The sequence below is a fragment of the Lissotriton vulgaris genome, chromosome 5 (genome assembly GCF_964263255.1).
Source record: "Lissotriton vulgaris chromosome 5, aLisVul1.2, whole genome shotgun sequence".
In the NCBI taxonomy this organism is placed as follows: Eukaryota; Metazoa; Chordata; class Amphibia; order Caudata; family Salamandridae; genus Lissotriton; species Lissotriton vulgaris.
Genome location: NC_141693.1, coordinates 67,521,825 through 67,548,082, shown reverse-complemented (window position 1 = coordinate 67,548,082; position 26,258 = coordinate 67,521,825). Strand labels below are relative to the sequence as shown.

The 26,258-nt window shown below is 49.1% G+C and overlaps 1 protein-coding gene across 1 annotated transcript in view; it reads left to right on the top strand.

The window, feature by feature from the left end:
* The window catches only part of LOC147710193 (E3 ubiquitin-protein ligase TRIM39-like), a 143,472-nt gene that overhangs the window by 33,160 nt on the left and 84,054 nt on the right, over positions 1-26,258 (top strand). The window lies entirely within an intron of this gene.

The window sequence follows — 26,258 nt, the reverse complement described above, 5'->3', positions numbered from 1 at the left end:
AAGTATAGCCAGCTGTATTAAGGTACAGATATCTCCAAGCATATTTAATTGAATGGATGGCTGCGAGATCGAGAATTTCAGCCCTGGTCTTCCGCATTCTCTGGAATGAACCCCTTCTAGTCGTATCTATATTATAATTCATAATGCAGTTAAAATCTCCCAATACTATGCACTCCCCTTCCCAACTAAGCAGCTCCATATTAATTTGATCAATAATTTTAGGTTTGTCTAAATTAGAAGTGTAAATACCACAGATTGTATATTTGCAGCCTTCGAGTGTTACCTGTGCTATTGCCCACCTGCCAGCTTTATCCGTTAAGGTTTTGTTAATTTCTGCCTTAAGTTGTTTATGTTTTAGAATTGCCACCCCACGAACTGAAGTATTCAAGTCTGTGCATACTAAGATGTCATAACCCAATTGTTTAAGCAATTTTCTGTCTTTATATGCTATATGAGTCTCCGTTATTACTGCTATCGGCGGATTGTACATTCTAAGTTCCTCAAATACTAGACTTCTTTTGATCCTACTGTTTAAACCCGCCACATTCCATACCAAACACTTTAATTGATACATTTTATGTAATACATATTCCTGTCCTTGAAACCTTTATACAAATCAACCTTGCTAAACATTAGTATTAAACTGCTTATCCCCGTGATGCCTTTTTTACCCTGAAAAATCTCCCTCCCCCCAACCCTTACCTCGCACCCCCCTGCCCTCCCCCCCCATCTTTGTTCCTCTATGCAGGTCCCCCCATTTAACGCAGCTGCCGCTGTAGTGGCAGCAAAAGCGGAGTAATCAGCCACGAGGATCCGGCTATTCAATGCTACGGACTCAAAACCAAGTGTCATATCTTGTAATATCTAGTATCAAACAAATAATAGAATTGTGTGTTCCATAAATTCAACTAATAAGCGGCCGAAATCCAATCATAATTAACATTTTATATGTAGAATTATTCTTCATTATTCATCATTCATCATAAGAGAAATGTAGGTAGCACAATTCATTGTCCCTTTTTTACGATTTCCATTTAACCATAGCTTGCTCAACCTCACATTCTTCCGAGAAGTAATATGTGCGGCCATTCTTAAAAACGTTTAATTTGGCAGGCTCTTGCAAAAAAACTTGACCCCCCCCCCCCCCCCCCAGATCCTTTATTGGATCAATGTATTGGCGCAGCTTCCAACGCCACTCCACAGTGGGTTTCCTTAAGTCTGATCTAACAAAAAAAGTAACCGAGTCAATAGAAACTGGAGTATTTGGTCTCGCTTTTAGTGAAATTGCTGACGAAGCAAAAAGTTACCAACGCAGATCAAAATTGGGCGAGGGTACTGACTTCCCTTGTTTCATTGGTTCAGAGGTAGCCGATGGGCTCGTTGTATCTGTGAATCCCAGTCCGATAACTCAGGAAATGCTTTCTGGAATAAATGCACAACATATACTCTGGGATCAGCTCCTTCAGCCCCTTCCACAATTCCAAAGGTTCGAAGATTCTGTCTGCGTTGCCGATTTTCCAAATCTTCGAGTTTAGCTTGCATTAGACCAGAGTTCTTCAATCTGTGGGGCGCGCCCCCCTGGGGGGGCCGACACCATCCCAGGGGGGGGCGCGCATTCCACTCCAATCTTACCTTAGTTTGTAGAACTCTGGTATGGCTGGAGGGGGGGTGCGAGGGGAGATCGATGGGGCAGGAGGTGCCCGTTCTTTTGTCCTGTTAACTCTCCCAGGAGGGGGTTAATTCGTGGAGCTGATAGCTTCAGCTGCAGTGCAGGCAAGGAGTCGCTTTCGTTTTTAGCAGAGACCCCTTGCCTCCCACTGCCATAGCTGCCAAGGTTACAGATTGCTATGTGTGACATTTTTATAATTTCAAAGTAATAATGAGTGACATTTCAAAAACGATGAGTAACACTTTTTACATATCAGAAATCACACCCATTTAGCATCGAGAGACTTTAAGAAGACCTTAAAACAGCTGTAATGCCCCAAAAATGTAAGGGTACACACATAGCCCAGGGGTCAGAACCCGGCCACAGACTAATATATTTAAAAAACAGCAGTTTAATAAAAAATGAATTAGCTGATTACAGAAGGGCGCGCAGCGCCGCCCGTAATTTATTATTAACCTGAGGCAGAGAATAAGTTACGTGGGTATTCTAGGCCATTAACATACGACACAATGAGGCATCTGGGGACAGGGGGCCAGGGGTAGTTCAGTCTGGCAGTATTATCTCAAAAAGATTGTGAGCCGTAATAATTCATAAGTAGTTGAGCGGCCTCCCTGTCCGGGGTCCGGTACTTGCACCAGTGTGTGTCATGTGCAGGCTGTAAAAGTAGTCTAAAATCACATATAGCATAGAAGTGTTTACTAATACCTTTAAAACATACCTTTAGTGTTTCAGGTGTTTACTTAATAATGATAACTAATTACTTCTTGTGGCAGCTCAGCTGAGCCCGGTGCCGTGAAGTCAGATGCCAGTACTGCAGCTCTGCTCCTTCGTGCTTTTGCTCTTTGAGCAACTGAAAAATCATCTGAAATGATGAGGATACCTCCCCTTGAAGATTCCACTCAATAGTTGTGTTATTCTGTTATGTTAGGAGGTTCTTTTAGAGCGCACTATCACCGTAGGTTTCCTGGCGCTGATTGGGGTTCTGGAGATGGCAGATTAGAGATTAACCAGATTGGGGGAAAAGCCAAGTTTTGAGAGACTTACGAAAGAGGATGAGTGATTTAACAGATTTGAGAGAGAGAGGGAGAGAGTTCCAAAGTGTAGGGGCAAGCTGTGAGAAACTTCGACCTCCAACCCTCACGAGTTTGAAGGAGGGGATAACCAGGAGGTGGAGATGAGAAGATCTGAGAGTGCGAGGGGGGCAGTACGGAGTGATGAGGGATTTCAGAAACCTTGGGGAGGGGCCAGTAAGGGACTTGAATACTAGGCAGCCGATCTTAAAGGCTGCCCTAAGATTGATTGGGAGCCAGTGCAATTTGGCAAGAAGAGGCTTGGCCGACTGCCATTTAGGGATCCCGAATACCAGTCGCGCCGCTTGGTTCTGGACGATCTGCAGCCTGTAGAGCAAGGTTTTTGGCAGGCCATGGTATAGGGAATTCGAGAAGTCCAAGCGGGAGAGGACTAAGGCCAGAGTGACTTGGAGCAGGACTTCGGGGGACAGAAGGTAAGCGACCTTCCTGATCCTGCGGAGCTGGTGCATGCAGGAGGAGACCACTGCCCCCACCTGGGCCTTAAGAGAGAGTTCGGAGTCAATAATGACACCCAAGCTCTTCACGGATGCCACAGGGGCAGGGGGAGGGCCAAGTCCAATGGGCCAAAAGTGTGGACCCCAGTAGGTGGAGCTCCTGCCAGGAAGAAGGAGCTCCGTCTTTCCAGGGTTCAGCTTGAGCTGATTTTGGCTCATCCAGAGGAGAATATGAGACATGACAGAGTGAAAATTGGAGACAGCAGAAGGGGTGGAGAGAGGAAAGATGAGTTGTAGGTCGTCAGCGTAGTTAAAGACGGTGACGTCCCACTGCCTCAGAGAAAGAAGAAGGGGGCGAAGATAGAGATTGAAAAGGAGGGGGGACAGAGAGGAACCCTGGGGGACACCACAAGTGGAAGATACTTTGGGTCCACGGAAGGTACCCAGACTGACCGTCTGAGACCTGCCAGACAGAAAGGAGTGGATCCAGGCCAGCGCCGGGCCCTGGAGGCCGGCTTGTTCGACAACTTCAGAAATTGACCATTTATACCAAAAGCCTGTAGTGTGGCCCACAGGAAGCCCCACCCCACTCGGTCGAATGCTTTCTCTGCATCAAGTAAAATCCTACTGAGTGGGGATGGCTCAACCCGCGCCACATCGAACGCCGTAATGGCCTGGTTGATATGTGCCCTAGTATCCCTCTTAGGGATGAACCCATGTTGCTGGGGTGACACCAATTGTGACATTAATGGTGCCAGCCGAGTCGCTAGAACTTTTGCAAATATTTTAGCATCATTGTTTATAAGCGATATGGGTCTATAAGACCCTCTTTCATGAGCTGGTTTGCTTTTTTCAAAAAGAAAATGATTTGAGTAGAGTTCCAGGACTTTGGAGCTTGCTCCCCATTCCCAATAGCTTGAATGACCTTAGATAATAATGGTATCAGTTCCTCCATGCAAATGTTGTATAATTCTAGCGGGATCAAGTCTTCTCCTGCGGCTTTACCAGATGCCAAGGAATTAATAGCAGTTCTAATTTCTACCGCTGTGATATCTATATCAAATTGCTGCAAGATCGACTTAGGGTCCTGAAACATTTGGTTATGTGCCCCTTTAATTTCCTTTAATAGCCATTGAAGCCCGATCTTCAGCAGCTTTATACGCTAGGATTTTACCTATCCTATCACCACTTTCATACTGATTTAATTTATGTTTTTAATTTAGCAATACTTTTTTCCCTGAATAAAGTTTTTTAATGCTGATTTTAACTGTATTAATTTATAGCTTAGTGCTTCCGTGTTAGCCGCCCCTGTCAATAAAGCTTCAGCTAGTTGGTTTTCAATGTGGAGAATATCTGCAATCATTTTCTCATTTTGGCATCTGCGTTCCATATTTTGTCGCCAGATATATTGCTGTGTAAACCCCCGGATCCTTGCCTTGCATGCATCCCAAACTATCATTGGTGAGGCTGAGTGCATATATTTATATCTACGAATTCTTTTATGTGGTCTTTTAATTGATTTGAAAAGATAGAGTCCAAAAATAAATATCTGGGCAAAGAGAAAGACCAAAGGATTTGTCTTTCTGTTGCTATATCAAACGACAGAAGCATAGGATTGTGGTCTGAAGTGACTCTTGGGCATATTACCATAGTACTAGTCTCAAGAATAGAATCCGAGACCCAGATCATGTCTATGCGTGAGCATAGTTTGTGCGCGGCAGAGTAGTAAGTATAGCCAGCTGTATTAAGGTACAGATATCTCCAAGCATATTTAATTGAATGGATGGCTGCGAGATCGAGAATTTCAGCCCTGGTCTTCCGCATTCTCTGGAATGAACCCCTTCTAGTCGTATCTTTATTATAATTCATAATGCAGTTAAAATCTCCCAATACTATGCACTCCCCTTCCCAACTAAGCAGCTCCATATTAATTTGATCAATAATTTTAGGTTTGTCTAAACTAGAAGTGTAAATACCACAGATTGTATATTTGCAGCCTTCGAGTGTTACCTGTGCTATTGCCCACCTGCCAGCTTTATCCGTTAAGGTTTTGTTAATTTCTGCCTTAAGTTGTTTATGTTTTAGAATTGCCACCCCACGAACTGAAGTATTCAAGTCTGTGCATACTAAGATGTCATAACCCAATTGTTTAAGCAATTTTCTGTCTTTATATGCTATATGAGTCTCCGTTATTACTGCTATCGGCGGATTGTACATTCTAAGTTCCTCAAATACTAGACTTCTTTTGATCCTACTGTTTAAACCCGCCACATTCCATACCAAACACTTTAATTGATACATTTTATGTAATACATATTCCTGTCCTTGAAACCTTTATACAAATCAACCTTGCTAAACATTAGTATTAAACTGCTTATCCCCGTGATGCCTTTTTTACCCTGAAAAATCTCCCTCCCCCCAACCCTTACCTCGCACCCCCCTGCCCTCCCCCCCCCATCTTTGTTCCTCTATGCAGGTCCCCCCATTTAACCCAGCTGCCGCTGTAGTGGCAGCAAAAGCGGAGTAATCAGCCACGAGGATCCGGCTATTCAATGCTACGGACTCAAAACCAAGTGTCATATCTTGTAATATCTAGTATCAAACAAATAATAGAATTGTGTGTTCCATAAATTCAACTGATAAGCGGCCGAAATCCAATCATAATTAACATTTTATATGTAGAATTATTCTTCATTATTCATCATTCATCATAAGAGAAATGTAGGTAGCACAATTCATTGTCCCTTTTTTACGATTTCCATTTAACCATAGCTTGCTCAACCTCACATTCTTCCGAGAAGTAATATGTGCGGCCATTCTTAAAAACGTTTAATTTGGCAGGCTCTTGCAAAAAAACTTGACCCCCCCCCCCAGATCCTTTATTGGATCAATGTATTGGCGCAGCTTCCAACGCCACTCCACAGTGGGTTTCCTTAAGTCTGATCTAACAAAAAAAGTAACCGAGTCAATAGAAACTGGAGTATTTGGTCTCGCTTTTAGTGAAATTGCTGACGAAGCAAAAAGTTACCAACGCAGATCAAAATTGGGCGAGGGTACTGACTTCCCTTGTTTCATTGGTTCAGAGGTAGCCGATGGGCTCGTTGTATCTGTGAATCCCAGTCCGATAACTCAGGAAATGCTTTCTGGAATAAATGCACAACATATACTCTGGGATCAGCTCCTTCAGCCCCTTCCACAATTCCAAAGATTCGAAGATTCTGTCTGCGTTGCCGATTTTCCAAATCTTCGAGTTTAGCTTGCATTAGACCAGAGTTCTTCAATCTGTGGGGCGCGCCCCCCTGGGGGGTCCGACACCATCCCAGGGGGGGCGCGCATTCCACTCCAATCTTACCTTAGTTTGTAGAACTCTGGTATGGCTGGAGGGGGGGTGCGAGGGGAGATCGATGGGGCAGGAGGTGCCCGTTCTTTTGTCCTGTTAACTCTCCCAGGAGGGGGTTAATTCGCGGAGCTGATAGCTTCAGCTGCAGTGCAGGCAAGGAGTCGCTTTCGTTTTTAGCAGAGACCCCTTGCCTCCCACTGCCATAGCTGCCAAGGTTACAGATTGCTATGTGTGACATTTTTATAATTTCAAAGTAATAATGAGTGACATTTCAAAAACGATGAGTAACACTTTTTACATATCAGAAATCACACCCATTTAGCATCGAGAGACTTTAAGAAGACCTTAAAACAGCTGTAATGCACCAAAAATGTAAGGGTACACACATAGCCCAGGGGTCAGAACCCGGCCACAGACTAATATATTTAAAAAACAGCAGTTTAATAAAAAATGAATTAGCTGATTACAGAAGGGCGCGCAGCGCCGCCCGTAATTTATTATTAACCTGAGGCAGAGAATAAGTTACGTGGGTATTCTAGGCCATTAACATACGACACAATGAGGCATCTGGGGACAGGGGGCCAGGGGTAGTTCAGTCTGGCAGTATTATCTCAAAAAGATTGTGAGCGTAATAATTCATAAGTAGTTGAGCGGCCTCCCTGTCCGGGGTCCGGTACTTGCAGTACTTGCACCAGTGTGTGTCATGTGCAGGCTGTAAAAGTAGTCTAAAATCACATATAGCATAGAAGTGTTTACTAATACCTTTAAAACATACCGTTAGTGTTTCAGGTGTTTACTTAATAATGATAACTAATTACTTCTTGTGGCAGCTCAGCTGAGCCCGGTGCCGTGAAGTCAGATGCCAGTACTGCAGCTCTGCTCCTTCGTGCTTTTGCTCTTTGAGCAACTGAAAAATCATCTGAAATGATGAGGATACCTCCCCTTGAAGATTCCACTCAATAGTTGTGTTATTCTGTTATGTTAGGAGGTTCTTTTAGAGCGCACTATCACCGTAGGTTTCCTGGCGCTGATTGGGGTTCTGGAGATGGCAGATTAGAGATTAACCAGATTGGGGGAAAAGCCAAGTTTTGAGAGACTTACGAAAGAGGATGAGTGATTTAACAGATTTGAGAGAGAGAGGGAGAGAGTTCCAAAGTGTAGGGGCAAGCTGTGAGAAACTTCGACCTCCAACCCTCACGAGTTTGAAGGAGGGGATAACCAGGAGGTGGAGATGAGAAGATCTGAGAGTGCGAGGGGGGCAGTACGGAGTGATGAGGGATTTCAGAAACCTTGGGGAGGGGCCAGTAAGGGACTTGAATACTAGGCAGCCGATCTTAAAGGCTGCCCTAAGATTGATTGGGAGCCAGTGCAATTTGGCAAGAAGAGGCTTGGCCGACTGCCATTTAGGGATCCCGAATACCAGTCGCGCCGCTTGGTTCTGGACGATCTGCAGCCTGTAGAGCAAGGTTTTTGGCAGGCCATGGTATAGGGAATTCGAGAAGTCCAAGCGGGAGAGGACTAAGGCCAGAGTGACTTGGAGCAGGACTTCGGGGGACAGAAGGTAAGCGACCTTCCTGATCCTGCGGAGCTGGTGCATGCAGGAGGAGACCACTGCCCCCACCTGGGCCTTAAGAGAGAGTTCGGAGTCAATAATGACACCCAAGCTCTTCACGGATGCCACAGGGGCAGGGGGAGGGCCAAGTCCAATGGGCCAAAAGTGTGGACCCCAGTAGGTGGAGCTCCTGCCAGGAAGAAGGAGCTCCGTCTTTCCAGGGTTCAGCTTGAGCTGATTTTGGCTCATCCAGAGGAGAATATGAGACATGACAGAGTGAAAATTGGAGACAGCAGAAGGGGTGGAGAGAGGAAAGATGAGTTGTAGGTCGTCAGCGTAGTTGAAGACGGTGACGTCCCACTGCCTCAGAGAAAGAAGAAGGGGGCGAAGATAGAGATTGAAAAGGAGGGGGGACAGAGAGGAACCCTGGGGGACACCACAAGTGGAAGATACTTTGGGTCCACGGAAGGTACCCAGACTGACCGTCTGAGACCTGCCAGACAGAAAGGAGTGGATCCAGGCCAGCGCCGGGCCCTGGAGGCCGGCTTGTTCGACACGGCGGATAAGAATGTCATGATCCACCGTGTCGAACGCGGCCGACAGATCTAACAAGACCAGGGCCTGGGGGATGCCCTTGTCGGCATTGCCTCTCAGAGTGTCGAGCACGGCCAAGATGACTGCCTCCGTAGAGTGGCCGGGTCGGAATCCGGCCTGGTTGGCCTCCAGGAAGTTCGAACTTTCGACAAACTGTGAGAGGCTAGCAGTAACATGGGCTTCCAGAATTTTGGAAAGGTAGGGAAGGAGGGAGATGGGTCGGTAATTAGCTGGGACCGAAGAGTCGGCCCCCGGCTTCTTCAAGAGAGGGACTAAAACGGCCTCCTTAAAAGAGCCAGGCACCGTGCCCGAGGAAAGAGACGAGTTCAACAGAGGGAGAATGCATTCGGGAAGGGAGAGGCAGATGTCTCGTAGTATAGACGGGGGCAACAGTCATCCGGTGAACCAGACTTAACCCGGGTGACTAGTTTCGCTAGGATAGCTGAATCAAGGGTAGGGAAGTGCGAAAGTGAGGAAGAATTATGAGGAACCAGAGTAGTAACAGCATCAGGAAAAGAGGCGGTGATGGAGTCCTTAATCAGAACGATTTTATCCACAAAAAAGGAACTAAGGGCATTGCAAGATTCCTGGGTGGGGGCCTAGGTGGGAAGAGTCCTGGTGTCAGTGGTAAGTTCCCCAATGACTTTAAAAATTTCCTTAGATTTAATGGGTGCAGAAAGGATTCTTTCAGCGATGTGTGCAGATTTGGCCGCGATGATGGCTTTCTTGTATTTATTACGCGCGACCAAGTAAGTCTCCCTACTTGTGGTGCAATAATCCCTTCTCCACCTGCGCTCCAATTGGCGAAGTTCAAGGTGTTGCTGTTTGAGATCAGAGTTGTACCACTTGTGGGAGTGATTGTGCCGGGACCGAGGGAATTTAGTGAGGGGGGCGAAAATATCGCTGGCCGAGGCAAGCCAACGAAAGATGTTGTAGGCTAGCTCGCCAGTACTGAGGTCCGGCGTGAGGGAGGGGCGTGATTTCGAGAGGAGGTCAAGAAAATCCTGAGTGTCTACAGCCCTCCATTTTCGTGCCATGCCGCCCTCTGAGGGAGGGACCCTGATATGGCCAGTGATGGTAAGGGTGGCCTCGACAAAAAAATGGTCGGACCAAATGCAGGGAGTGATCACCGGGTGAGAAAGCTTGACCCCATGGGTCCAGATGTGATCGAGAATATGGCCTCCAGTGTGTGTGGGGACGTCTATATGTTGTTTTAGGTTGAGGGACGATAGGGCCTCGAAGAGCTCAATGGCCTGAGGACCGGCATCCTTATGTTGGAACCAATAGTTAAAGTCCCCGAAAATGGCCACACGGGGGGAAGAAGTGGTAAGATTGGCTAACTGTTCGACAAAGGAGGACGGAAAAAGAGGCATAGGGTAAGGGGGACGGTATAGCACCACGAGCGTGACAGCGCCCTCCTTCGTGCCCAGGTTGATCACAAGATTATCAACTGCTGGGAGAGTGAGCGAGGAGGTAGAGATGATTTGTAGGTTTTTACGAATTACTGCTGCAACGCCCCCTCCATGACGACCACCTGATCGATTGGCGTTCAGCATGTAATAATCGGGAGGCAACGCCGCCAGGAGGTCTGGGAGCGAGTCTTCCGATAGCCATGTCTCCGAGAGTAGGAGTATGTCAGGGCTCTCGGTAGTCAGTAGGAGGAAGATGTCAATCTGATGCCTAATAAAAGAACGAGTATTGAGATAGAGTATGCGAAGGCGTGACTCATGGGTGGCGGGTGTATCTACCCCTAATAGAGGGGGGGAGCTTCCCATGATTTCCAGAGAGGAAATGCGGGCCCAGGTGATGGGATGAAGGGGACAGGAGGGGAACTGCAGTGCTTTAAGTGCCGCAGCGCTGTAAGTTATGGGAGCGACAGCGTCCCGGGCCCCTGCGCCGGTCTGGGCACAGACGGGCGGGACTTAGGCCCGACTTTGGCGCGATGACGGTGCGCCCGTCCGCTGCGCTCCCTGAGAGGAGGGACCATTTTATGAGGCCGAGGGCGGGAGGGGCCGAGCGCTGCACCGCTCGCCTACTCCCTCACCCAAGATGGCGGCTCATCAGGTCACGACCCAGGCAGCACCTTGCTCGGCTGCAGTGGGCGGGCCGGGAGGCCGTGTCAGCTTGTGGGAGTGCAGCGCGACCGGACGGGTCCCAGCGCGCACTCCGAGGACGGGAGTGAGTTATGGGCAGGCGGCGCAAAATGAAGTGAAACGGCTCCAGGGGGACCTGTACAACAAAAGAGGGGTTAGTGTTGCACAGCGTAAAAACAATTAAAATGCGGCGCACAGATGCAGCGCGAGTAAGCGCGCGATGAAGCTGCAGGGCTGTATGATCTCAAGCCAGATAAAAACGTGTGGTGCTCCCAGACTCCAGTGGTCATCTGAATCGCCCACAGACGCCCAATCAATGGGATAATTGCCAGGCCAGGGTATTTATGAGGCCGAGGGCGGGAGGGGCCGAGCGCTGCACCGCTCGTCTTCTCCCTCACCCAAGATGGCGGCTCACCAGGTCACGACCCAGGCAGCACCTTGCTCGGCTGCAGTGGGCGGGCCGGGAGGCCGTGTCAGCTTGTGGGAGTGCAGCGCGACCGGACGGGTCCCAGCGCGCACTTCGAGGACGGGAGTGAGTTATGGGCAGGCGGCGCAAAATGAAGTGAAACGGCTCCAGGGGGACCTGTACAACAAAAGAGGGGTTAGTGTTGCACAGCGTAAAAAAAATTAAAATGCGGCGCACAGATGCAGCGCGAGTAAGCGCGCGATGAAGCTGCAGGGCTGTATGATCTCAAGCCAGATAAAAACGTGTGGTGCTCCCAGACTCCAGTGGTCATCTGAATCGCCCACAGACGCCCAATCTGAGACGCCCTCTGAGAGGCATTTAGAAGAGATATATACCTGGTGTTAACTGCCCCTGTTAAAGTAGAGACGGATTCTTTTGTTATTGCTGCAGTTGAAGCCGGCTCGACCAGTACAGATGCCGAGGTTGTTCTAGATACTGTCCCCGTTGTTACTGCCTGTGAGGCAGGGGGAGAAGAGGAGGAAGTTTCCAAGAGTAACCAAAACATCCGTTGAAGCCACTACAAGAGTTCTATCGCCATTTGGGGACGTGTCTACCGCACCCCTTGCTGAATCCCGGTAGGCCGTTGTATTTGCGATCTCTCTAGGATAATTAATTTCCCCCGATGTAGCGCCTGCCTCAGTAGGGCTGTTTCCTGAGAGTCTTAATGCCATAGTTTTTAGCCTGTACCCATTTCCTTATGGGGCTGTTCTCAGCTATCACCTTTGCGGTAGTAGTCTTCGATTTATTTAAAATCTTCTTCACCTTGTTCTTAGCCTTACCTCTTCCTTTTTTAGGGCTCGCCTGCTGATGCGCTTCTGCGCATAGCTGGCGAAGCTCTATTGTGGCTTATCCAGAGTTTAACCACCACTGGCGATTCCACTGGCGATTCCTTGCAGTGCATGTGCTTTTTAGGTCATTGCGCAAGCGCAAGCCCCAAAAAGCGCGTGCACAATGCCACCAGCCGCCTGCCTGCCTTGCATTACCACATCAAAGGCAGCCCAGCCTCCCCTCCCACAAGCTTCTCAGTGTGCGCTCTGCCTCAGGCCGGCATTTCTCCTCCCCTAATTATTCACTGCACGGCCTGCTGCTCCCCGTGCATCTTGTCACCCTTCCTCCCTTGTAATTGTTTACTTCACAAAGCAAGCCCACGTTTACTCACTTCTTATTTTAATTCTAAACGGCAACGCTTTGACTTTTAGAGTGCCTTTAATTGTTTAAGATCAGAGTCGCTTTCACTACATATTTGCATTTCTTTATTTCACAAACCAATTGATTTGCTTTTCCAAAGGTGTTGAACCAACAGCCAGTTCTCCCGTACCTAAATTACCCCACTCCTGCTGTTCATTGTTAATCCAACTTGTCTCTCTGTCCCAGCCTCTCATCTCCCCACCCCAAACGACTTCCCTTGCCGCAATCTCCTGAGCGCTGATCGCTTGATTTACAACCACAATAAGTATAACTCTAATTTCCTCGGAAAAATAAATAAAAATCCAAACTGCAAACAAAATAAGATATGAAAAATATTACCATTTAAAACACGAGTACCTCTAACTTTCATCAATACAACACTGATTGCATTGCAAATTCTTTTATCTCAAGCATTCAGTTTCTCCTGACACACCCCACCAGTACTTAAAGCCTGTCTCCCCCCTCTCCTTGACACCCTGTCCCATCTTTAACCAGAGGCTCTCTGTTTCTCGCCCCCTCTCTCATATCATCTCAGTCTTACAGTCTCCTTGTGGCACACCCCACCGGTATTTCACAGCTATCTCTCCTGTCTCCTTGTTACCCTGTCCCTCCAATCATCAGTCTTTTTCTTTCTTACTCGACTACTCATTTCATCTGTCATTCGCTCGGTCCTTGTGGTACCTCCCGCCCCCCAACTGCACAGCACCAACACCATAGCCCCCCCCAAGAAAAACAACAATACCCGTGCCAAGAAAGCCAGATGGTTTACCACCGAACTTCGAGAGTCCAGGCGCACATGCCGCCGCCTCGAAAAGACCTGGAGAAACACCAAATCCACAGAAGCCCACAACAACTTCAGAGCCCACCATCAACTCATCAGAGAAACGAGGAAAAAAGCGATTGAAGACAGAATCTCCACCCACGCACACAACAGCAAGGAACTCTTCAGCATCATCAAGGAGTTCGCCCAACCCACCAGCGAGTCTACCGACATCCCTCCCTCATAAGACCTCTGCGACAAACTCAGCATCTTTTTCCACCACAAAATCAAGAGCATCTACGACAACTTCGAAGACAACCAACACACTGAACCCTCACCAACCGCACCCGGAAACCAGTGATTCATGACTGGACAGCCCTCACCACCGAAGACACACTGAAGACAATGAAGTCAATCCACTCAGGGGCCCCCACGGACCCCTGCCCCCACCACATCTTCAACAGAGCCGCCAACACCATCGCACCCATGCTCTGCCACACCATCAACCGCTCCCTGGCGACCGCCTCGTTCCCCGACGACTGGAAACACGCCGAGGTCAACTCCCTCCTGAAGAAACCCTCAGCGGACCCCACCGACCTCAAAAACTACAGACCCATCTCCCTGCTCCCGTTCCCAGCGAAAGTCATTGAGAAAGCCATCAACAGCCAACTCGCCACATTCACTGAAGAACACAACATCCTCGACTCCTCCCAATCCGGCTTCAGAAATAACCACAGTACGGATACCGCCCTCCTCGCCGCAACAGACGACATCCGCACCTTACTGGACAAAGGAGAAACAGTAGCCCTCATCCTCCTCGACCTATCAGCGGCGTTCGACACAGTCTCCCACCGCACCCTAATACGCAGTCTCTACGATGCAGGAATCCAGGACAAGGCCCTCGACTGGATCTGCTCCTTCCACTCCGGCAGGACGCAGCGAGTCAGACTCCTCCCCCCCCACCCCCCTTTTCTCTCGGACCCCACACCTACCACCTGCGGAGTCCCCCAGGGCTCCTCCCTCAGCCCGACGCTCTTCAACGTCTACATGGCTCCACTTGCCCCCATCGTCAGAACCTACGGACTCAACATCGTGTCATACGCAGACGACACCCAGGTCATCCTCTCCCTATCCAACGAGCCCAACACCACCAGACGCAACTTTCGAAAAGGCATGGAAGCCGTCGCCTAATGGATGAAAAACAGCTGCCTACAACTAAACACCAACAAAACAGAAGTACTCATCATGGGCCCAAACCCAGACCACAGCATCACTCAGCGTAACCACAGCATCACTCAGCGCAACCACAGCATCACTGGTTCAAATATGTTCTTTCAATGTTTCAAGCTGTTTTCAAGCTTTCACGCTTTATTACAAATCAAGTATTAATTATTTAAAAAAATTTAAAGCCATTGTTATTTGTAATATCAATACTTAAGTCACGTAAATACAAAACATGTTGCATCACAAATGCTATAGGTGTCACATTTGCGAAAGTTATAACTATTGGCATTGTAATTGACAAAGTTATTAATTTAGCTATTTTAAAAAATAACACATAAATAATAAAAAAAATCATTTATAAGACCAATAGCTCAAACTTTTCTAATGCGAGCCCTATTGCATTTCCAATCCTTGTTTATACTAGTGGCTTTATCTTTAGTTGAGCTAGAGGGAGTGCTATTGTCTGGGTCGTGAAAGTCATTATATTCCTCATCCGTTTCCTCCACATATTCTACTCCCTCGGTCTCCGCTGTCTCCTCAGCTTCCCTGATTATCTCCTCTCCTGCCCCTGGTGACCGCTACGCCTCTCACCAGGCCGGGTCACCCCCTTGCTCCTCCTGCTCCTGCCTGCCAGCCTTGCCGCATTTTCCCGCCGCAGACGCCCCCCTGGCCCCCCGAGCGGCCCAGCCACAGCAGAGCCGCCCGCTTGCCAGTTTCCCGCCGCAGCTCGCCGCAGCTCGCCACAGGCCCTGCCCACCACCGGCCCATTGGCCGAGCCGCTCCCGCCGCCCAGCTGACCCGCCCTCCCGTCCCCCTTCATATGACGCCCCCAGAGCGACCGCGCAGCGGACGCGCCGACTGAGCGCCAAAGGTAAGCCCGTCTGCGCCTGGACCGCGCCCAGCGCCAGGACCCCTGGCCCCCGCAGACCCCAGCCCACCCGCCGGACGTACGACGCCGCCACCCTCAACGCACTCAACCCCGGCCGTATCCCAGGATGCTACCGAGCCACCCCGAGACGCACCCACGGACCCTTCTGCTGCAACTCCTGCAAGTTCACCTGCATCCGGACCTGCACTACTCCAGCACCAACCAAGACCAAGACGAGCAACAGCAGCAGCCACCTGAAATGCTTCCTGCTCAACACCCGCTCCGTCGAGCTCTGGAACCTGTTCGACACCACTTCACCAGACGTCGCCTTCCTCACGGAAACTTGGATGAACGCCTCTTCAGCGCCCGACATCGCCATCGCCATCCCAGACGGCTACAAGATCATCCGAAGGGACCGCATCAACCAGACCGGAGGAGGCATCGCCGTCATCCACAGGAACACCATCCGCATCACGACCAACACCGACGACACCCTCGCACCCGCCGAGCACCTGCACTTCCAGGTCCACATCAACCCCAAGACCACCCTCAGAGGCACCCTCATCTACAGACCCCCGGGACCACGCACACAATTCAGCGAAGACATCGCCGACTAGATCAGCCCGCACGCCCTCCTCTCCGCTGACTACATCCTCCTCGGGAACCTCAACTTCCACCTGGAGAACAACAACGACCGCAACACCACCACCCTGCTGGACAACCTCGCAAACCTAGGACTCAAGCAGCTGGTCACCACCCCCACCCACTACTCCGGACACACGCTCGACCCAGTCTTCTCATCCAGCAAGGACATCGCCTTCAGCCACGCCACCGGACTCCACTGGACGGACCACAGCTGCGTCCACTTCAGCTTCAGAAGGACCACGATCCACCACCACCAGCAACAGGTTGCACGCAGAAGCTGGAACAAGATCACAGCCGACCAGCTCGCCGCATCCCTGAGCATGAACCCTCCCACCAGCGCAACGAAAAGAAAAGGTAGAAATTCTTTATTTAGATATAACACAGATATCTTTAAAAGAGGATTACATAGTTCACGTTGTATACAACTTATTAAAAATAAAAACAACAAGACAGTCAATTAGCCAGGCATGATAAAAATAGGGGTCTTCCGCATCCTCAGCCTCCTAGGTCCATAAAAAAACTTTTTTTTTTTTTTTTTTTTTTTTTATATAAAGGATAAAAACCAGAAGAAAAAATAATACAAAAGTTAAAATCTAATATACAGGGAACTTCACCCCATTTTCTTTACTCTCACTGAATTGGATATCAAACAACTAAAAAACGACCCAATTCTCCTAGGGGTACTACTCATATTCTTTTCGTTTCATCCCCCTAGAAATTTGGGATGTATCGTAAGGATCATCTATACTACTATTATAAAGAGAGAACTCAACCCTTTTGGCAAGGTAAACTCGGGAACCACAGCGCCAATCCACACACCCGATACATCCTTGAAATTGTCAGGGTGTGTAGATGGACATAGGCTACATAAAATAAAAATAAAACGTAACTTTAAAAAATTTACTTTAAAAACGAAGTAATCCCCTGAAAGAAGCGCCGGCCGCGACGTCTGCGTCATGACATCGAGAGTGTGGGGAGGAGCGGCGTTCAGGAGCAACAGGAAGAGCTGCGGAGGACATGATCGCAGGGAGGAGCTGCGGACAGGCGGGGAGGAGCGGCGGACAAGCGGTAATGACCAGCGAGAAGCAGCGCGAGGAGGAGCGGCGAGTAAGGTATGTGAACCTGGAGGGACGGGACGAGGGACGTGACCAGCGAGAAGCGGAGGAGCAGTGGAGCAGGAGCGGCGAGTAAGGTAAGTGAACCTGGAGGGACGGGCCGAGGTACGGTCGGAGAGATGGGCCGAGGGACAGGCGGAGAAACGGGCCGAGGGACGGGCCGAGGGAAGGGCAAGCCTGAAATGCTGCCCCCAGCCCCTTTCTGCCCCAAGCAACGCTGGGGCGGGCTGCTAGTTAAGTAATAAAAAGGAAATAAGAGGGAGGATTTAGCAGGACCTCTTTAAGTTAAAATTACGATATGCTTGCTGGATGAACTTTGTAAGTCTGATATTCAAATCAGTGTTTTCAGGGTTCAGAGCCGCAATGATGGCTTGCCTGCAGGTTCGGGCGCCCAACCTATTCCATTCGGCTTTTAGTTTGCACCTGCGTTGGAGGTTAAAGGCTGGGCAAAGGCAAACCACGTGTAGCAATGTTTCGGCTGTTTTACCGCACCCTCTGCAGGTTAGATCTTCCACTGTCCGTCTCCAAGGAGGTAAATCTTGCAGAAAACGCCTATCACCCATTCTAATGGCTATAAGGGTGCGTTTTAGATACAGTGGATATGTGCAGGAAAAGTAAGCGGCGGGGAGTAGCCGACTGTAAGAATTTACAAGGGCCCAAGAATGGCTGCGTTTTGAGAAGAGTGCTTTGTCTGTGATGAGTGATCTCATTCTTACACATTTTTTGATGGCGATTTTAAACGCTGTCTGACTGGGGTTAAGAGCCCATAGGTCACCTGCCGACATTTGTTGAATGTAGTCCTTAAAAAGGCGACCAAACGTTCCACCTGGATTTTTCTGGGAGATTTCCAGCCAGACTAGAGATTCTAGTGAGCCTGGGTTAGCCTGCCTCAGCTTGTGACACAAGTTTAGGTATGCACCAATATTGAAAACCTCATAGTTTGGTAGCCCCATCTCCAGTCTTATCTGTGCAGCAGATGCAGAAGTTGGCAACTGGAGGACCTTTTTATAGATTTTGGTGGTATGTTGGTTTAGGGCCGTACTCAATTTACCCTTGAATGACTCTATCCCGTATGATAGGGTGGGGCCGATTTTCGCTCTCAGGACTTCCAGGAGGGGCGAAAGGGTTGGACCTGAGAGGTTTTTCGAAAGCTTAGTTAAAGATACTGCAAGAGTCGTGGCTTTAACTGCAATCTCATGGCGCTGTTTTAAAAGGTTGCCCCTTGAATCCAGGTGGACACCAAGATATTTATACGATTGACCAATCGCGAGGCTTATGTTGTTGAAAGTCCACCCACCGCAGACATGTTGTTTCTTCCCAAAGGGGACTACTTGGGTTTTCTTTAGATTGACTTCTAATTGATTCGCTATTGTGTAGCGAAGCAGTGTGTCAAGGAGCCTTTGCAGCCCGACCTTGGTAAGGCTGAAAAGAACTAGGTCATCGGCATATAACAGATTACTGAGTGCCGTGCCGCCCACCTTTGGAGGATGACTATTAGTTTCATCCAGGGTCTGTGACAGATCTGCTATAAACAGATTAAAGAGAAGGGGGGCCAGCACGCATCCCTGTTTTACACCTCTCGTTGTCATAATTTTCCGGGAGAGATGTGTGCCGGACCCTAACTTCACTCGTACCCAGGTACGAGAGTGAAGTTGAATTATGGCCTCCAGTAGTTTGTCAGGGATCCCCCACTTCCTTAGCTTTTCCCATAGAGCCGCCCTAGGAACCCTATCAAATGCTGCTTTGAAATCGACAAAGCAGCATAGCACTGTCCTGGATGTTAAGAGTGCTTTGTCGACGATGGTTGACACTGCTAGGAGATTGGTCATAGTCCCTGAGTTGGCAACGAACCCCGTTTGATTCATCGGAATCCGGTTGTGTTCCGTTGCCCAATGCTTCAGGTCCTCCAAGAGGAGGCCTGCATAGTGCTTAGCCTCAATGTCCAAAAGAGCTATGAGTCTGTAGTTGTTAGGGGCAGCGCGAGATCCTGATTTATAAATTGGATGTATTATTGCACCCCGCCATGAGTCTGGGATGGTTGCGGTTCTCAGGGCGTAGTTGAAAAGGTTTGTTAGAGTTCCTGACCAAAAAGCTACATCAGATTTGAAAAGGTTCTGTGGCAGGCCATTTGGGCCCGGTGCTCCATCTGATCTTGCTTTAGTCACAACCGTCGCTACTCTGTCTTGGGACACCTGAAGATCCATATTGAGTGAGCTTGACGGCTCAATGGGTGTGTTCCGCTGGGTGCTGGCCCCGATCACGGTCTCTCTCAACGGACCACATCCTATGGGTCCTAGATGTTCTGGGGAACTGAAATGGTCTGTGAGGAATGATGCCCATTCAGACTCTTGGATATTTGCTGATCCGAAGCTGGTGGTGCTCGGATTGGTGTGGTTTATTAGGGCCCAGAACTTTCTTGGGTTTTTGCTCTTACTCCCCCACACCAGTTTGCACCAAAATTGATTTTCGTGGTTCTGTTTGTCTTTGAAGGTCGCCAACCTAAATGACTTTTGGGCAGCTTGATAGAGATTTAAACATTCACTGTTCCCAGGATTTTTTGCAAGTGACCGCAGGGCCTTATTCCTGGCTTTCTTAAGTAACTTTGACTGTAATGAAAGTTTGAAATTGTGAGGCTGAGTTGTCCTTCGGGCCTGCTGTATTACTGGGAAACAGTTGGTCAGATGGGAGCACAGCGTTGTCCATATTACGATAGGGGAGATATCTTGATCGTTTCCACCTTTTATACGTTCCATGCATACCTGTAGGATAATTGGGCTGATAGCATCGCTCCACTTAAGGCGCTTAAGATTTTCCGTATATGTTCCCAGACACGCTGAGGGTGCGGGTTTGTGCTTCACTGTGTTTGTGTTAAGGGATATGACCTGGGGTCTGTGGTCACTTTCAGAACGTGGAAGGATACAGAAGCTGGTCAGACAATGAAGCAGGTCCGCGTTACAGATGGTGTAATCCAGATAAGAGTGTTTGCTACCGTTAGACCAGGACCAATTCGGGGGGATATCCCCCGAAGACCTGCCATTCATTACCAGGTAGCCGGCGCTGTAGAGTTTCATCACACAGATCTCACCCAGACCGCAATATGCTTGTTTGGTTGGTTTAATTTGTGTCAAGGCCTCAGTAATGGGGAATAAGAAGGGCCCGTCGGTGTCAGCTAAGTCCCCCTGGAATAAGTTGGTGTTAAAATCCCCCGTGACAATGCAGTCTGAGTCGGGGTGTTCCGCAGCTATGTCGCTCATTATTTCCGTTAGGCGTGCCAGGTGATCTTTTTTTGTACGTGTATTGGGGTTGATATATACATTAAAGAAGAAGTGGGCGCTGTTTTCGCCACGAGTTAATTTTAACCCCGAGTAGCCAGTCTTCCTTGATACTTAATCGTGAGATTGGGCCTTTTAGGTTATTTGATATGTATATTGAAAGGCCACCTTTGGCATGGCCGTAGCGGCTGTCCCTGAGTGCGGGTTTCCATAATTCAATATAGCCAATGACAGGAAATCCTTCTGTAGCCCAGGTTTCCTGTAGGGCTATTACGGCATGTTCGCATAGGAAAGAAAAAGTGTCAGGGTGCGTAACCAGCGCAACGAACCCAAGCCAGGCTGCCACCAACCTCGCGAAGTGGATCAGCAACTGCGCAGACGACCTCGCCCCCCTAAAGACCCCGCCTAGTAGACCCGGTAGCAAGAAAGCCCCATGGTTCACCGACTAACTCCAGAGCTCCAAGAAGAACTGCAGAGCCCTCGAGAGAACCTGGCGCAGAGACCCAACACCGGACAACATGACTGCCCTCAAGCTCGCCACCCGAAAACACCACCAACTAATCCACGCCACCAAGAAAACCGCATTCAAGGAACGACTGGACAACAACGCACACAACAGCAAGGAACTCTTCAACATCGTTAAAGAGCTCTCCAACCCCAACGCCGGAAACAACGACATCACCCCTTCGCAAGACCTCTGCAACTCCCTCGCCTCCTACTTCCACAACAAGATCGCGGACATACACAACAGCTTCAGCACTCAACCGACGCACGCCATGACCGAACCACCGCCCCCCACCACCACCCTACGCGCCTGGACCCCGATCAGCACCGAAGACACCGTCCGCACGATGAACTCCATCCACTCCAGATCTCCTACCGACCCCTGCCCTCACCACGTCTTCAACAAGGCCGACGCTGTCATCGCACCCCACCTGCGGGACATCATCAACACCTCCTTCGACACCGCTACCTTCCCGGAGAGCTGGAAGCACGCCGAACTCAGCGCTCTACTAAAGAAGCCATCAGCCGACCCCACCGACCTCAAGAACTACCGCCCAATCTCGCTGCTCCCGTTTCCTGCAAAAGTCATCGAGAAGACAGTCAACAAGCAGCTGGCCGCCTTCCTCGAGACAAACTGATCTCTCGCAGTCTGGCTTCCGGGCCGACCACAGCACCGAGACCGCCCTGATCGCAGCCACCGATGACATCCGAGCACTGCTTGACAACGGAGAAACAGCAGCCCTCATCCTCCTAGACCTCTCCGTGGCCTTAGACACTGTCTGCCACCGTACACTAGTGCAGCGACTCAGCAACGTCGGAATCCAGGAGAAGGCACTGGAGTGGATCATCTCCTTCCTCGTAGGAAGGACGCAGAGAGTCCGCCTCCCCCCGTTCGGTGGCTTCAGATCTGAAGTCATCTGCGGCGTTCCTCAAGGCTCCTCGCTCAGTCCAACCCTCTTCAACGTCTACATGAGCCCCCTCGCAGACATTGCACGCCAGCACAACCTCAACATCATCTCCTACGCCGACACCCAGCTGATTCTCTCCCTCACCAACGACCCCTCCACCGCCAGAGCCAACCTTCACGAAGGGATGAAAGAGGTAGCCGAATGGATGAAGAACAGCCGCCTGAAACTGAACTCAGACAAGACGGAAGTCCTCATCCTGGGATCCTCACCCTCCGCCTGGGACGACTCCTGGTGGCCCCCCGCCCTAGGCAGCGCACCCAAACCAAAAGACCACGCACGCAACCTGGGCTTCATCCTGGACTCCTCCCTCTCCATGACCAGACAAGTCAACGCCATCTCCTCGTCGTGCTTCAACATCCTGCGCATGCTACGTAAGATCTTCCGGTGGATCCCCACCGAGACCAGGAAGACGGTCACCCAGGCCCTCGTCACCAGCCGTCTGGACTACGGCAACTCCCTCTACGCCGGAACCACTGCCAAACTCCAGAAGAGACTCCAGCGGATCCAGAACGCCTCAGCACGACTCATCCTGGACATCCCCCGTCGAAGCCACATCTCCGGACACCTGAGAGACCTGCACTGGCTCCCGGTCAACAAGAGAATCACCTTCCGACTCCACACCCACGCACACAAAGCCCTACACAACCAAGGCCCAGGATACCTCAACAGCCGCCTCAACTTCTACGCTCCCAAACGCCAGCTTCGATCGACCGGCCACGCCCTCGCCGCCGTCCCCTGCATCCGAAGAACCACCACAGGGGGACGGTTGTTCTCCTACCTCGCCGCCAAGACATGGAACTCCCTCCCGACCCACCTCCGCCTGACCCAGGACCACCTCGCCTTCAGGAAGCAACTCAAGACCTGGCTGTTCGAGCAATAGCGGACCCCCCTCCCCTAGCGCCTTGAGACCCTCTGGGTGAGTAGTGCGCTATATAAATGCTTTGATTGATTGTCTTCTCAGTTTCCCTTATTATCTCTTCCCCTCCCGGCAGTGATTAATCGCAAGAGTCTTCCAGCATCACTGTTACTAAGACTGATGCTGATGGCGTAGCATTAGCCTCTGGTTGCATCTGGGTATCTATACTAGGTGCACAGTCTTTTGTAAGTGTATCCTTAGAAGTAATAGCATCATTTTTAGAAGCGGCCGCTGCATCTGCAACATTATTCTCTCCGCTAGTTGAATTAGTAACACTGCTGCCCACTGAGCCAGAGGTATCCGATAACATGAGAGTATCAGCAACACTGGGACCAGAAGCAGTTGATTTTAATACATTGTTATCAAGTGGTGGACTAGGCTTAGTAAACAGTGGCAAAAGAAGAAGTGGCTTACAAACATTAGGTCCTAGTCCTTCTCCTGTCTGCCCATGTTTTTCGTTTCAGCGTCAGATATTTGCACATCTGAACCCTCCATAATGACTCCTGCAGCTGCTACTGCAGATACCGCAGATACCGCAGCAGCATCCGTGCCCATATTTGCCCCCGCCAGCTTCGTCATTCGAGTGTTCCTTGTTAGAGGTTTTGGCGCCATTACAGAAGGCTCCACTGCTGATGATGGACCAGACCCCCAGTGAGCAGGCGGACCAAGCCAGCCGAGCACCGTCCAACCCCTTGAGACTGCAGGAGTAAAACTTGGAAGCCGGACGGACCGGAGCAGTCCCCTCACCCGGTTCTCGATCAACCGCAGCATCCAGCTCCGCTCAGTCCTGCTTCGATGCCAGAAGCCAGGGATACCGCTACCGCTACCGTCCAACCACTCGAATTGCAGGCGTTCCTCAGCCGGTTCTTGATCAACCGCCATACACTAGCTCCACTTCGTCAGCCACAAAGGTATCCTCAGTTAAAAAGTATTGTTCAGTTAAATTTAAATGCAGGCCGATCAAAAGAAATGAGCCGCTGCAAACATGACCGGACCCTTCAGCAGCCGTTCTCCGAACTGGCGGTGTCAATCCGCCTTCTTGGACCACCTCAGCCGTGGATCATGTAGAAGATCAATTCAACCATGTCCTATTGGTTCTCTGGTGTTCGATATGGCTGAATGAGGAGGCTTAGTTAAGTCGGGCTATTGGCCTTGATTGCCTCTCTTGCACTTCTGGCTTAAACATTCCATTGCTGCGATGCATAAGAGAGACAACCCTTGCCCTGGTGTGTCCTTTACTATGCGAAAACCAGAGACCATCACCAAGAAAGACAAAGATTGAGTCAAAGTTTGCTTCTTGGAGAATAGACTGGCTCCAAGAGAGGGCGTGGAGGGTATGAAGCCCTCTGTCAGAGAATATGGTCTTCCTTCGACAACTGCTCCTTACTGGCCTCTTGTACAGAATACTTGAACGAACATTACCAGCCAGGTTTAGACGAGGGTCTATCAGGTGGCTCTTATGTTTCCCGCTAGGGCAATTCACCTCTTTTGACATTTGAATTTGCCCATGCGATGAGCAGTCGCCCCAGACTCCTTTGCACTTTATATATTTTTTGCAAATACTATCTTCTGTGTACCAGGAGATTTTTATTTCCCCATTACGGGTTCATCAAATGCAGAGTAGCCTTAATTTATTTGCAACAGCTTGGAGATTGTCGATGCATGCTATGCAGTTGTTGGTTTTCTGAAAAGTTTATTATGCTTGAGAAAATGTATGATGTTTAAGGATGTCACCCTCCGTTGCTTCAGCACATCTATAAGGACTTTTGCAGGATAGTCTTGCGTTTTTATTGTGGACCATGTCTTTTGCATAATGTTTTTCTGCTTTGATATTAACTAGGGAAAAAGTTATTTTACTCCTTTGTTTTACAAAATTTAAATAGTATCAGTGGTGTTACCAATTAAGCACCTAGCACATGCTTATGGATTTTTGAAGGATTGTCTACCCTTTTTTATTGCTCAACTGGTTTTATGCATAATGTTTTATAAGTGCTGCTTTGAACATCTGGCTCTTATCATTCTTTGTTTTAATATCTTTTATGAAATGTTGTCTTTTATGATCTGATGTGGAGATCGAATAAAGATGTTTGAATGAATGAATTAATGCAACTGATTTGTTAGCCAAGAGACCATGGCTGATGCTTGTTTCTCTAGAAGTGAAATGATGACTACATTATTGGCACTAGTGGTCAACTCCCCTGTAAGTCTCCTTTTTAGTCACTTTTGAGCCCAATAGACATTCCTCGCCTCCACTCATATATGAAACAGTGGCAGACCTGGCTCTTCTCCAGAGCCTTTGACTGAACTTCCCAATTTTGCATCCGCCAGGCAGCTAAAGGTTTCTCCCATATGTTGCAAATACACATTTACAATATAATTAAAATAATATTAACCTCAGTCCAACTTGGACTTCAGGGAGCTATACCATGACAGTTTCACAAAACACATGAACACATTCGTTATTAGGACTGGTGGCACCACATAAGGACACAAACCTCTACCAAGGAGAGAGGTGAGTGCAACCCTCTTTCAGGACTGGTGACACTATACAAGAACACAACACTACCAGGACTTGTGTTATATCACAGGAGCACAACTTCTACCTGTATACTGGTGACCCACTACAGGAACACAACACTATAAGAACTGCTCACACATCAGCGGACCACAACAGTCTACCTGTATATGAGGGGCTCCGCACAATCCTCCTACCTGTATACTAGTGACACATCACAGGAGCACACTCCTGTGTGAAATCGAACATCACTCACTGCCAAGCCTTCAGATTCTAATCCACTGTCATCGCATTCTGGACGTTCGAATGCAATGACCTAGAACACCACATCCTGTACCTGTATACTGGTGACACAGTGCAGGAGCACAATCCTCTACCTGTATACTAGTGACACATCACAGGAGCACAAGCCTCTCTCTACCTCAGAGGTCTTCAAACTTTTTAACACTGAGTTCACCCTCCCAAAATATTTTCAAGTCGGGTTCCCCTCCCAAACTCTATGGGAAGACTGGAAAAAGCGAGAAGAGCAGGTCTGAGCACAGGGGTTGGTGTGTATGAGATCATTTCACAGGCAGTTTTTTTAGTATCTCATAAGCCACACTAAATGTGAGACCTATGAGAAAATACATTTAAAAACCTGAAATAGACAAAAAAACTACTACCGTTATTTGTGGTTTTTGTGAAACCCTCCCATTCCTTGGCCCCAATGCAACTGCACCTTCTGCACTAATTATAGCTGCATCACCGAGTAGCAGGGTATCCCCTCTGCCTCTTTCACCCCTTCCCCATCAAGCCTGGTCATCACCCCAATTTTGAAACCGACTCTGTCCCTTACAGATAAAATGAAATTCAATGTTTCTCGCCTCTTTGCGGCAAGGATGCCATCAGCCCTAATGCTATTCAGCATGCCTCAATTCTAAAGTAAGACTGTCATAATTGTGAGCAGGGGGTACTCCACACTCCTGTGCAGGGCACCACTGCACCTGCCTCACTAATAAGAGCTAATGCATTGCGATGGGGAGCATCTCCTCTGCCCCTTGTTAA